A 14,411-nucleotide genomic window follows, 5' to 3' on the forward strand; every position below is an offset into this window, starting at 1 on the left:
TAAGCTCAAAAAGGAAAAAATAAAGAAAAAGAAAAAAGAACACAAGGTTCAGAGAACAACAGTTCCAGAGAGAGAGCAATAGTCTTAGTCTCTTAAGCACATACAGGAAGCTAATGTGCTCTCTCACTGATGTCTCTTCGTTATTCAATAAGCCTGCTCCAATTCTCCTTCATTCCACTGGATTTAAATACACATTTTCTACTGTCCTTTGCGAGTAGGCATATACATAGTTCGAGCCTCTCAGCAATCCACAGAAGGCTGATATCCAGGCTGGACCAAACAAAACCATGTAAGCGAGAACGATTGAGAAAAGTCAAGGTGCTCCCAGGGTGCAACACTAACAAACCCGTCCACCTCTTCTACAGTACAGGGAGGAGGCAAAGATACGGGTCGGCGTCCCCTCTTACTCTCGCTCTCAATCAATGCAAAACAGAGAGCACAACGTTACCGCAGAATCAGCGGGCGTCTTCTCCCTCGCCGACTCTCAGCACGGCTCTGCTCGGCTCCAGCATGGCTCACGGGGTCAAAGAGCACTGACAAGCTGCGGAGCGGAAAAAAGGTTTCAGCGCGGCTCTGCTCGGTTCCGCTAGTGCCGAACAACCAAATCTTCACAGGAAAATAACCACTGGCCCCAAAGGCCAAAACAAGCACTCTGGTTCAGGGAAAGGTAGGCTTACAGGTGACAAGCACCGGAAACAGTGGGAGAGAGAAAGATATAGTGAGAGGAGAAAGGAATGACGAAAGACACAAACAATAGACTATGCAGCAGGCATTCTCGGGGATGTAGTTCCCATAGTAAGTGCCTAAAACGTGACACCCAGATGACAACTGAGTCCAGACTTCGTACTCATAAGGTGACGTCGACCCTTTCTTATTAGCGTGCACACACATATCTTAATTCTTTCCTTTGCTTCTCAGGCTATATGTTATATTGCAGTGTTATATCGTTATTATAATTTGCTATTGTGTAATAAAGGGACCCCAGTTCTTAGTGAACCACTGTGCAGGTGTTGTTTTTCATGATGAGACTAACCTTTCTTCTAGCCAGATGCTGTTATGTGGACGGATGTGTTTCCCGTCCACGTAAGTGGTAACTGATCCAGGGAGCAAGGAGCGCCTAAATCAGAGAATAACCTTTGCATGTTGTAATTTGGCCATTCTTGTGTGAGAGGATTGAAATGCCTATCTGCCACATAAAGGATAATATTGTATATGAGATATCCCCAGTAGATATTAGATATATAAAAGAAACTTCCCAACAGAGAGAGAGAGAGTTGAAGGTATCAATAGGACAGTGATCGCCGTTGTGTAGCGGCGTTAGTGAGAGCACCGGAGGGATACGGTGTGAATCGTCACATGATTGTGGCGGCAGCGCGAGCACCGGGAGGATGCGGTGTTTAACGCCACCTGATTGTGGCAGTAGTGAGAGCATCGGGAGGAAACGATGTGTATACCCGCAGGATTGCGGCTTGCGTGAGCACTGATTGAGATCAGTGTGTAATGGTAAGTGATCAGAATTGCCCCCTTCACTATGAGGAGGAGGGTATCATAGTCTGGGCCTGAGTTGCCGCGAGACTATAAGGTATGATTGTGGTGTAGAATTTGGAATTCGGTAGCCATTAGTGATTGTTTCTAGTAATCCCTATGGATTTAGGAGTGTTGTTAATAGTATAAGCTTGTATATTGCTAATTCCCCATCCCCAGAGAAGGTATCTAGGTACCGAGGTAAGCAGGTCCTGAGGAGGGAGGTGGTTACGTTTCGGCCGGGTTGGTGGTGTCTTGGTGAGCTGATCCTATCTGGTCCGAAAATCCAGTCGTTACTGCCATATGTGTTATATAGACAAGGTACACTATTACTTAAGACCCTAACAGTCAAGGCGTATGTAACTATGGAATTGCTATACTCCACTGTACCATTCAAACATTTTTTTTAGGTAATGAGGAATTGGAGGTAAATTCCTGCTTTGGCAAGTGCTTCTGTCAATATTTTGTAAGCATAAATGTGACCCTTGAACTGATTGAAAGGTGCATTCACAACCCATCACTACTAAAGGTTACAAGTTGTTGGCAACTGAACGAGCTGTAGCTTGGCACTGAAGGGACACACACACACATGCGCGCACACATACACATTTTACCTAGTTATTTATTTAAGAGGACAAATGTGAATCCTAAACATCATATTCAGATCTGAGCTGCTTTAGAAAATGGTATTTTATAAGGTCTGGTTATTGTTGAATGCTTCTTTAGTTGGGAGATATACCCCTGTAGTAGATATGATAGGGTGGTTTTTAGTGTTAGTGGTAATGAATAACGTTCCAATAAGATATGTGAAGTTGACAACATTCCTGCATTCACTGAAACTATTACTATATGGTCTGCTTTTATGAACTCTGGTTTAACTGATTCACTTGGAATATTCTGATCTCCTACTCCCAGTGTTGTAACTTTAGGAAGGCCATCTTGTCCCAGAGATATTTATACTTCAGGAAAACCCAGAAGATAGAGTAGATTTTATGTACAATAATTTGACTGCTGAGGAAATTTGCAGATTTATTTTTGTTTACGACTGGATTTCTCCTGCTACTTTTCAAATGCAGATTTTTCAACTCGGTCAGCAGCACAATTGTCTTTTCAGATGATTCTTTCCTTATGGTGGTTTAGAGTGGACTGCAAATTCTGCAATGGAAGCTGTCTTTTGAAGAACGGTATCCCCACACAAAGCTGCTTTGCTCCTATTGTAAGTGTTTGTAATCATTAGATTCCCATGGTGTGACATCTATATTTGTAACCCTTTATAAGGATGAACCTGAGCTGGCTGAAGGGCTTGCTTAATATAGCTGTAAAAGAAGAGCATTCAGTTGTCTAAAGTATGTAGTTGAATCTCCTATCGGCTTCGCCTCTATGTATCTGACTTGGAACACACTTGGCAGTCGGCCCAATTCGCTACAGTAAATTGAGACAAAAGTCTAACTTTACGACTTGCAGTATTCACAAAGGGCATTTATGAGTAGTAAAGTTAGGCTTTTGTCTCAGTTATACTTAAGTTTTTGTCTTAATTTTGATTGAGACCAAAACTGAGACAAAAGTCTAACTTTACTACTCGTAAATTCTCTTTGTGAAAACCAAAAGTTTAAATATTAGACCTTCGTCTCATTTTTCTTTGTGAATCGGGCCCCTTGTATTTAAACGATCACTCCACTGCTGTACAAGCAGCCAAATACTGCTAGTTTGTGTTTACCTGAACTGTTCATATACAGTATAGTGTAGGATCCATCTGATTACTTTATTGGTGGTGATTTTAGTGTTGCTTGCTGATATAGGAGAAGCTTTTGAGTTCTACATTGTTTGTGATATTCAAACTGAATAGCTTCACTAAATTGTCTTTCAGCCCATTGCACCAATGTGACATGCTCAGCTCTAGGATTTGAAATGGTCACTTTAGTTGCACTCTCTAAAGTAGATATTGGTCAGATTATTATAAGGTTTTTTCCATGTGCAGTGGGTATACAGCAGTGGCCTTCCAACACTTCAATGCCGTGCCCACCCAGTGGCAAATATAAAGTTATCTGGGCCCCCCCTCAGAATGGTTTACAATTATTCTATTTAGTTGGCAATGTTTAAATATGTCTAGCCTTATTTAAACATTACAGTTAAGTTCTGTCAGCATTTTAAAAATGCAATTGAATGTGATTGCCAAACATACTATTCTGGTCAAGCAAGCGACATGTAAAAGTATCCACAGTGTGAATATACGAAATGGGGGTTTTGAAGAATATTTGGAGTCCCTTCCCTTTTGACACATACTCGCAACTAGGATATAAATGACAAAAGATGTTACTGATGGCCCATTTCAGAGCGGCTTACCACTGCTCATTTTTTCCCACTTAAAACAAAGCACTGTTATCAGCATAATGCTTCATTTGGCCAGAGCCTGGCGCCCCCCAAGATCAGTTGTGGGGCGCCGCCCCCCCAGTTTGAAGAACCCTGGTCTACAGTGGGAACTTACAAACTCAGAGCACAACGCACCTCATCAGCAGAATAGACATGTGATTTGTAGGCTCTTGGTTTGGGTTCATTAAAAAAGTATAAAGATACGTCAATTCTGACAAATGACTATTCCCATTACTAAACTATGTTGATTTTACCGTGTTTATAAGCACTGCAAAGAAGTTGTGTCTTTTTGTAATTTACTGAGTATTTGAGTGTGCTCATCTTTCCTATCCTCAGCAGTAAATGCAGGAGTTATTAAATCATATAATTTAAGGTATGTTTGGCCAAAATCCAGAAAACGCATTAATGCTTGTATTTGGGGATTATAGTGTTCAGCATTTTTCTAGGAACTCAGATTTAAGTCCTTTGTCTTCATAGGACACCTCGTATACAAAAAAAACATTTAAGTAATAGCTTGTTGATTTATTTTTGATTTCTTGGAATTTATTTTATAACCTGCTGTGTCCCACTGAATGTAAATGCAGTTAAAACGTATGATTGAAAAACAAATATGCTATATCAGTATTTTTGTATTTTCTGCGCAATGTGCATCTTGTACTTTGTGGTTGCAGTTCTAGTAGTCCAAACCAATCTCCAGGACCCATCTAGTTTTAAAACCCCCAAAATAGATGTGTTTAAGGTGCATGGGCATTGAGTGATCATTCCCCGATAATGCAATTCACCTCAAATTCATGTTGCTTCTTGTTTAGGTGCACATTCCAGTTGAACCTGCGCTTCATCCTGTAAAGGAATTACACATAGAACCACTTCTTTATCCTAATGAGCTTGGTTCATAAATAAAGCTGGAACCATAGGTAACGCCCTTTTATTGGTACATAAGTCCATTAGTGGATAGTGCATGTGAAATTCAATTTTGTGAACTGCCTGTGTCACTAATAGATTTTAGACATTATTAGAGAATGTCTGAAAATCATCATTGTACAATGATAGGGAGAGTCATACTTTCTTGGCACACAGGAACGTTTAGGAAAGTACCCCTTCTAGGTCTTTGGCAATGGCTTTTATGTATGTGAAACGTGTGCTGTAAAATGCATTATTTGCCCACATTTATTTCAGGGTGAATTCATGCTTGAGAGCTTCGCTCAGTCGCTCTGTGCCATTCCAGGGTCCCACCATACTCATAGGTCACAAGCCACCACAGCCAAACATGTCAAACATCGTCCTGGACCCCCACAGTCCAAACTTTCTGATTTACAGGCCATCAATCCTGAATTCTAAGCCCTCAATGGATCCCAAATGTATTATTACATCTGAGTCCCAAGCTACAAGTGGTCCTCTTTCTTTGCACCATAATCAGTACCAGGCACCTTTGATACTATGACTAAATGTTAGCCATCCGTTCACTGCTCACGCTAGTGGTGAGGTGGCACATAGCATGAACTGAGCATGTGTCAAAGCAGTACATTTTGTTTGGACATGTTCACACTACCCTGTATAATGGGAGGAACTAGATCATTTATATTTTTCTATAGTGGGGAATCATAGAAGACCTGAGAGAAAACTGAAAAACTTCTTTACGGGTACTAGGATTTTGTGGATGCTAAAGAAGGGAGAGAATAGACCATGCCACTCTGCTTGTCCATACAGTTGTCAGAGTATACATATATGCCTTCCACAAATTGTGAGATATTTGCACTTGTATTTATTGTTTATTTAATCTGATGCAAAATGGTAAGAAGAAAAACCTGATGCCAGAAATCATTAGGTCACATCCTTTCTAATGGCCTAGCTACCTAGAAGCACCTATACATCTTAATTGATTCCCTGAGGACCCTTTTGAAACAAATATATCAGTTGGTCAAGAACTGTACTCCATCTGTTTGGCAGGAAATATCACTTTGCATCTTCCAATCCACCACTGATTCAAACCATTAAGACTATAGCTGCTAGACTTGAATGCAAAGCCCAACCTTAAAAAGAGTCACAATCAACTGATGCACACATTAAACTTAAAACTCTGTTCATCTCTGAAACAGCATCCAAAAGGGATCATGACCTTCATCACCATGACATCTATGACCTTTGCCCGCCAGCTAGTTTACCATAACAAAATTCCACAGGCAACATATTGGCGGTCACAATTTTCAAGGTGCAAAAGGTACTGTGTAGAATTTGCTGCCATGTCCTTGAAGATGACAAATCTGCTGCAGTTCTCAGAAAAACTCAAGACTAATGTCCTAATTAAGAGTATGGGGGGTCAGTCTGCTGTCCGTCAGGGTGACAGAGATATTTATCTTACTGTCTTGGCTGGACTTCTGCCTGCTGTATTTTGAGTTTTTCACCAGATCTTTAGAGACCTATTTGCCTTCAATAGAGCTGCCATTACAGCTCTGAAAGTATGGTTGGCTTCCACCATGTTTCAGGCGGCCGATAAGCCAACTTTTTGTTGTCCCAAAAAACTCCCCAAATCAGAGTTTGTTTTTAAAAATAAAAATAAATTACATTTGAGATCCTGAAGTGAAAAATAAATACTTCAGACCATTTGTTTGAATAGGGCAGAAGATCTGATGCACCTACACCGTCAGTCCCAACTCCAGTTGAAGCCATTGGGTGCACCACCTGTGGAAACATGACGTTTGTCCAACTCAAAATAGCGCAGGCAGACCACAAGATTGCAGACAAGGTAGTACACCACGTTTGTGGCAGAAACCACTGTCTGACAAACTCTAATCTGGTTTTTAGTCCGTGTGAAAGTTTTGATGTGCTCAGATAATGTGCATAATTCGCACAATTTTGCATTACACAATATACGGAAAATATACACGTGCATAGTTTCATACACTGTTATGTACCAGGCACTGGTTCATGGAGAAAGTGTTCCACAGAAGACTGGTTTACAAAGAAAATTTGACGCCATGGATATTTTCTCCTCAGTCCATCTTTGTACCTGGGTAGTCTTTTGAACCCAAGATACACACTCACGTTAAATGAAAGAATCATATAAATTGTTTGCTATATATATGTATTTATTTCATGGTCTCTCCTCTTTCTCGTCCTATGCTTTGGTGTCTGGGATCCAGTTGAAACAGTTTGACCTGATTAACTGTGATGTATATAAATAGCAAACCCAGGGAGTTCACTTTCCAGATCTGCTCCTTAACCTGCAATGGCAAATAACTCCACAGCTCCCCCTTGAAAGCTGTTTAACTTTAGAAACATTTGCATCTTGTGAAACAGCATCAATAAAAAACAAACTGATTACCTCGCAAGCCTCATCTCTGAAAATGAATTATAAAACTGCACGCATGCATTCACAGCCAATCGGTTTGCAAATTTCATTCAAGCAGACACCACTGCAAAGTCAAATGCACATTAAATTTATGTTTCCGGAGTCAAATGAAAACCTGCGCTGAGTGATGGCCTGGCAAAATCCATTCAGAAGAGTGCAGTTCACTCTGGGAAGACTAACGCCGCCGTTATCATGATGGAAGCACTGGGCTCCCGGCGCAGGAGTCACTTTGAATGAACAACTGTTTCATTGTTCCCGCACTTCTGGGGTCAAAGGCAGAAGGAGGGTAAATTATTGATTTCAAGGTGTGCAAGAACTCATCTTCTACTATGTCCAGGCGCGAGGCAGTGCCATGTTTTATTGTGGGCCCAAATCACAAAAATGAATGTAAATCTACACATTTTACGTTGAAGATTAACTAAAATTCTGAATAATTCTTTATTAGAAATGTATGTCACGGTTGGCCTTTAATTTCATAATCATTCACGGTTAAAAAACACCGTAAACAGTTAAATTAATCTCCTATGAGGCACTGATTTTTGTCGAGCACAAAAACATCTCAAACTCGAGCTGGTGTAATAAAGTGATTGAGTCTGCTCAATTACACACCCCATATTTTAAACACATTGGGTCTAAATATAGTAAAGAAATAAGCAATAAGCATTGCAACGAAAGATCATCTTTGGAACATTTGACTCCTAAAGGTCAGCTTTATGCATTAGTGGTGATTCATAAAACCCTATAAGTGTACAATAGTCCAGGAATCTATGCCAGTAGCAGATTGCCAGATAATATAGTCCTAGTCATTCATGCTTTTCAGAACAGATTTGACACTCAGGAAGATTATATAAACTGGACAGATGCAAAATAACTTCTTTTTTGGGATATTTATGTCTAACTTTGCTTATGAAATATGGAGGTGTATATTCTTTCTTTACAGCCCTCCAAAGACTACACACATGATTTTGATTGTGTTTCCATGGTGGTAAACAATGTGCAAACACTGGATATCAATAAAGGTATAATTTCGTGGATCTTCACTAAGTTTGTGCTGACCCAGGGGCGGCTCTAGGCTCATGGCGGCCCTAGGCAGGGAGCGTAGGTAGGGGAAGAGGGGGTCCAGGCGGGGCGGAGCGCGGAGGCCAGTGAAGAGTGGGGGTCAGGGTGTTTGGAAGTAGAACAGAGCCGGAGGCCGCCAAATCCATGCCACGGGCCGCTACGCAAATATGTATCCATCCACAGAGGATTATTATATTAAGGATATATATTGGTGTGGTGCCCCTGGGGTTTGGTGGCCCTGTGCAGGTGCACAGCTTGCACATGACTAAGGCCACCCCTGACTGACCTTCCCTACTCCCCTGCTGCCAGAAACCCAGAGGTAACTGCTGATTTTGAGTTTTGATTTTGTGAATCAAACCCAGGGAATCTGCATTTGCAGGTCAGTTTTTCATGAGTGTCACATATGTGCACACCAGGCGGACATTTGAGTGAACCTGATCTAAATTTCAAAACTAAACTTTGATTTGTAGGAGATATTGAGGGGACAACTTCAATTAGCTTTTTGGATCTTTAATCATAATCCTGAAAAATAATACTAAAAGAGGGGGGCTGGCTACCACTAATTGTAGTTGACAGTCCAGTTGGAGAGCAATGTTTCAGGAACAACCAAGCAGTGTACGAGATGAGATTGCAGATGTTCCCGTCTAACTAGGACTCCAGGTATGTGTCTGCTGCAAAGATCTGACCTGCCAAGTCTCCTTGCATGTCTGGGTGGAAAAGGGTAAAGAAACAAGGCTTAGCTCAAAGAAAGGGGTGAGAGGGTCAGTCAGAGAACACTACACCACAAGATGTTATCACAGATGCAAAAGTGATTTGATTGTTGAGTCATGAGTTTTTTTAATACACACAACATAATATCTCAAAGTATATAAATATATCCTCCAGCAACTTGAAACAGAATATGCAGAACTTTATGATGCAAAATCTTCTGATCCTTATAAGGCAATCAGCGCTGCTTTATACTGAACATGACTCAATCCTATAAATAGATATCGTACAACCAGCTTTGTTTGATTGCATACAGAAAGCCATCAAGTTCACTGCCACTTACTGGTAAATGCTATGCAAAACAGAAGGAAGATGAGACATTACATGCAAATTGGTGTACAGGGTATGTTTTTAGAAATGACTCTTCTTTCCCATGGTAACTCTGCACAGTTCAAGTATTACGGAATAAAGACACACTTAAAATAATGAGCGTATATGCATAATTTGATTTTGTATGACACACAGTGTCACATTCTCTTAGTTCAGTTTTCTCATTTCGTTTGAAGAAGGTACTCGATAATTGAAACGGATCTGCAGCACGACACTGTGAGCCCAATAGTTTCGGGGTGCTCGAATCCATGACGCGTGGCGGGAGAAGATGGAGTTTATGGAGGCGGACGCCTCTGTCATTCTCCGCCACCTACGGGGCACTTATTATTGAAAACTGACAACATGTACTGATTAGGAGGGAGATTCAACAAGCACTGGCAAAACCAATAGTTATGGCCTTCGTAAACTGGTAACAAAAACACAGGGGGTGGAGGGTCCTAGGGGAAAGTTTACCGACCCAAACTGCTATGACCCCTAATTACGTAACTACACCAACAAAAATTAGCAGTAGGTCAAAAACTAACTGATGTATGTATCTGTGTGTGCCAAAGAAAATCTAGCTGTGGAAACTCATCCAAGAATTCTAGTTCCCATCAGTCAACTAACGAGACCGCCCTTCATCATTTGGAAACCCTCATTTTTAGAAGGTCGAGTATCCACAATAGATTGGCTGATGTTATAAGCCTAATCTATAGCGCACATGTCGTGAGGGAAGGCAAAAGTGTCTATAGCTGACTGAATAGCAGAGCAAAAAAAAGAGAAAAGGTGTGAGGGTGAATAAGTGAACAAAATTAAGTTAAGATTGGGTAATGACAGGGGAAAAAAGACATTTATTCTGTGCCCCATTCAATCCCAAAGTCAAAAATAAAAAACAGTGCAAGTAGTAGTGTAACAAATAACTACTAGGGAGTATGTCAGGTCGACATGTTGCTGCAGACGAACGGAGCCAGGTGGTCTCCTGCTGCTTCTTCAGGACCATTAAATGCTACTGCTAATAATTAAAAAGGAAGTTATATCACCTTAGGTGTGATCTGTTACCATCTTCCTGGCTTCATGATACAAGAGTCCAAAGTCATTACCCAATCTTAACTTAATTTTGTTCACTTATATAAGATTAGGCTTATAACATCAGCCAATCTATTGTGGATACTCGACCTTCTAAAAATGAGGGTTTCCAAATGATGAAGGGCGGTCTCGTTAGTTGACTGATGGGAACTAGAATTCTTGGATGAGTTTCCACAGCTAGATTTTCTTTGGCACACACAGATACATACATCAGTTAGTTTTTGACCTACTGCTATTTTTTGTTGGTGTAACTTCGTAAACTGGTACCATTTTTATTTGTATTGGAAGCATTTGGCACAAAAAGAAAAAAAAGGAATTTAACCATGCTTGTGCATGACACCGATGTGAATGCAATAAAAACATATCTTTTTTTAAATAAGCAACATATATAATTTTATTGGATTGTAAGGATGCTTTCTAGCAGGCAAGTGCTCTTAGAGCATTTTAATGCACATCATGGTAAATATGATTCTTATTGATACAAAGAAAAGTTACTATTGGTTTATATTTACTGTACCCGAAGACATACTTTACCATACAAGTCTGACTAAAAGAAATAAATGGACAATGGAAAGAAAAACGTTATGGAAAAACAAAGCATTGGTCCACACACCAATCACCTAAGTATACTTCTTTTTAGATGTATGTATACATGTAATAAGCAAAATGCTATCTTTCACAGTGCAAAAGAGCTAATGATGAAGTGGCTGACTCACTGCCCCATGCTGCATGGTGAAGTTATTCGAAGTATAAATAGAAACCGCTGCACTCTCTGTTAATCTTGCGTCAAGAAGGTAGAAGGATTACTCTTGGTATGGGTGCTCGAGGTGATCACCTCCAAGTCCTTGAGGTGCAAATCAAAGTATATAAGGTAACCTTACCAAGTGTAAGGTTAAATCTCGTGCACTGCACAGAAGGTATTAGAAGCAAATTAAGAATGATCAAGTGCCCCTATATGTATGCACACGTTTGTGTTTTTTTCATTTATGATTTTTTTAATTACATATGGCTAGCAAGATATAATTTTTAATTTTAAAACTATCTAGAATTCAGACCTAAAAGATACAGACATATTGCGTGAGCTAACAAATATGCCTAGCTCTGTCTAAATGTTCAATATTTTTAGCTATTCTAGCATGCTTCCTGAGACACAAGTACAACGTATGCAGGTGTATATGCAGTGTGTTCACTTAAGATGGTAAATATTCCCAAACATACACAAGAACAAAGCATCCAATGAGTGTATTACAAGTAGATAGGGTCAGGTAAATTGTGCACACTTTGGCTGTATTATTTTATCTGTAAAAAAACGGTTCTCGGTTACATGTTATGACTTCCTGCAAATAATGTGAAACATGTATTGGCAATGCCAATACATCCAGCTTATAAATGAAAGCTCCTCTGCATTGATTGGTGAGTTTGTGTGCTTTGTATTGTAGATGATTGAATGAGTGAATAGATGAAGGCCTCCATTCTTGCAATAAATCACTCATTATCCAATCAATCACTTTTATTTGAATGTATACATCCATTCATTCACACATTGGCCCATTCTTTCATTCACCCATCCTTGCATTCATCCACTCACCCATCCACAATACCCTCACAGGCACAAATGTAAAAAAGCAATATTGTTTTATCTCAGTAGTTAGAAAATGATCACTGGAAAAGACAGGGCTTCAACCCATCGCCTCATAGGTTGAACCCATGGACCTGTGCTGAGCAGGGCAGTCAATGTGAAGCCTTTGTATTTCTTTTGTTGAATATCATGTAACTGATAAAAAAATCAATAGAAAAAAAAGTGTAATTTCCTTCCAATTAAAAGTGAGGATTTCTACTTTCCGATTATTTTTCTGTTCTTCTAACTGAGCTAGTAAATGGAGTATCCATTCATATTTCTAACTTCTCTACAGCAGACATTAGCCATAAGAAATTAGTGTAATGATTACATTTCAAAAAAACATTAATTTTAATTCACATACGACTTCTGCCTAACTAGGTGTATGTAATACAGTTACTGTTTTACATTTAAACTCTCATTTCACAAGGATGTATTACCTCTCATCTATTTCTGAAGAAAAAATATTCTCATTCTGGGGGCCTCCGGGTGTTCAATTTAGGGGCATTCTGTTGTAAATACATGGGGCCCTCAAAACTGAAACCCTCATGTATGGGCAATAGCTAGAAGCCCCTTTGGCTTGGCACTACGTGTCTTCTGATAGAGGCTATAGGCCCATCTATGTTGTAGATTTCATCTAACTTCTAACACCTTATAGATGGCATATGTTTGTGTCGGTCAAATGTTGTTGTGTGATGGTAATAATCTGAGGGTCCCGAATCTCAGCAAATGTCAATTGATAAAAGTCAACATGTAAAATCAAATACTATACCGTACAAACGGATAAGACACTGGCCTGATAAGATTCACTCTAAACATGTCATCCAGTGCAGAGTATACACCAGTTTATTCTGCCTCTATGTGATAAAAAGTTAAACTACGGTCACCACCTAGCAGTTTTTTGTCGTTTTAGGGACCACCAAACATGCTAGTGGACTGTTTTCAGTGCTCTAGAGCCAATGGCTAGTGCATTCATGAGGACATCCAATATTCAAAAACATTTAAATGAAGCCATAAAAAATCTAGGCCATACACAAATCATTGTTGCAAAACGATCCACAAAATAATTCATGACACTTTGAAGAAGAGAGAAACTAATTACAATAGTAATATTCATATAAACAAATATTATAAAATGTTGGTATATTGTATATTTTTACATATTATAGCTACAAATATATTGAATATTAATAGTAATAAAACAATAAAGCATTGTCAGTGGTAATTCAACCATCGCAGTTTTATCTGGTTATCTTAATACCATCAATACTCCTCCAACAGTGCTCTAACAGGCTGATCACCCATGAAAACTTTCCAGGAAACAGATTCTATCCTGCTGGATTTGATCCAGGGCTTGCATAGACATTGGCTTGTATTGCCTAAGCTGGGACTTTGGCCGTGAGAAAGTGGTCTAGGAGCTCCTAATTAAGATTAGGGCTCCAGGTTTTATGATATTTATTTTTCTGACATTTCTGTCTGTATTTATCCATATTTATTTGTTGCAAATTTTATCTGTATTGATCCAAATTTATTTTGGGTTTTGTGGAGCTGAAATTAGTATATTTCCACATTTAATCAACCAATAAATATGCACTCATGTTTGAATATCTGCCAAGTTTCAATGCTGTGGACAGCCACAGAAGATAAATCAGTGCACTTATATCAATCTATGCGAATTTCAGAATCAATCTTGTGCCTATCTACTGCAGTTGTTAAATCCTCTTCACTAAAATTCCTTTCTTTTTAAGCCCCGTACCTATCAATGTACACAGCTATTGGGAAGACAGTATTTAGAATTACTCAAAAAGCAACCCAATTTTCATTTTTTGTGCACATTTAAAAATATATACAGACAAGTTGTCTGTATTTATCTGTAAAAATCAGTAAAAACTGAAAACAGGGAGCGTTAATTATGATCTTTACTACTTGGTCGCTCAGTGGAGGACCTCTCAAGGGAGGAGGCAGAAACCTCGGCCATCCCCAAAATAGAGGCGGTAATGCAAATCCATCAAAACCATGAAAATGGAAAGTGGATATAGCACCAAGATAAAGCACCCAAACTCGTATCAACCAGAAATAAGTAATTCAAAAAAGCGAGTCAAGTGTGCCACTCGCAAAAAACAGTACCCTCTGTCCAGGGGCACCTCACATAAAACGTGAATCCAAACGGTTAATCATCCAGTTTTGGGGCACCACTCCAATGATATACAATCAATTCAAAGTTTCTCAGAGTCCAAATCCAAATTTAGAAGTCACGATATTTTCTCAGTTCGTTTTTTATTTTCTTAAATTCAAAAAGAATCATCAGCCAACGCGTTTCGTTCTGAC

This window comes from Lissotriton vulgaris, chromosome 9, assembly GCF_964263255.1.
Source record: "Lissotriton vulgaris chromosome 9, aLisVul1.2, whole genome shotgun sequence".
Lineage (NCBI taxonomy): Eukaryota > Metazoa > Chordata > Amphibia > Caudata > Salamandridae > Lissotriton > Lissotriton vulgaris.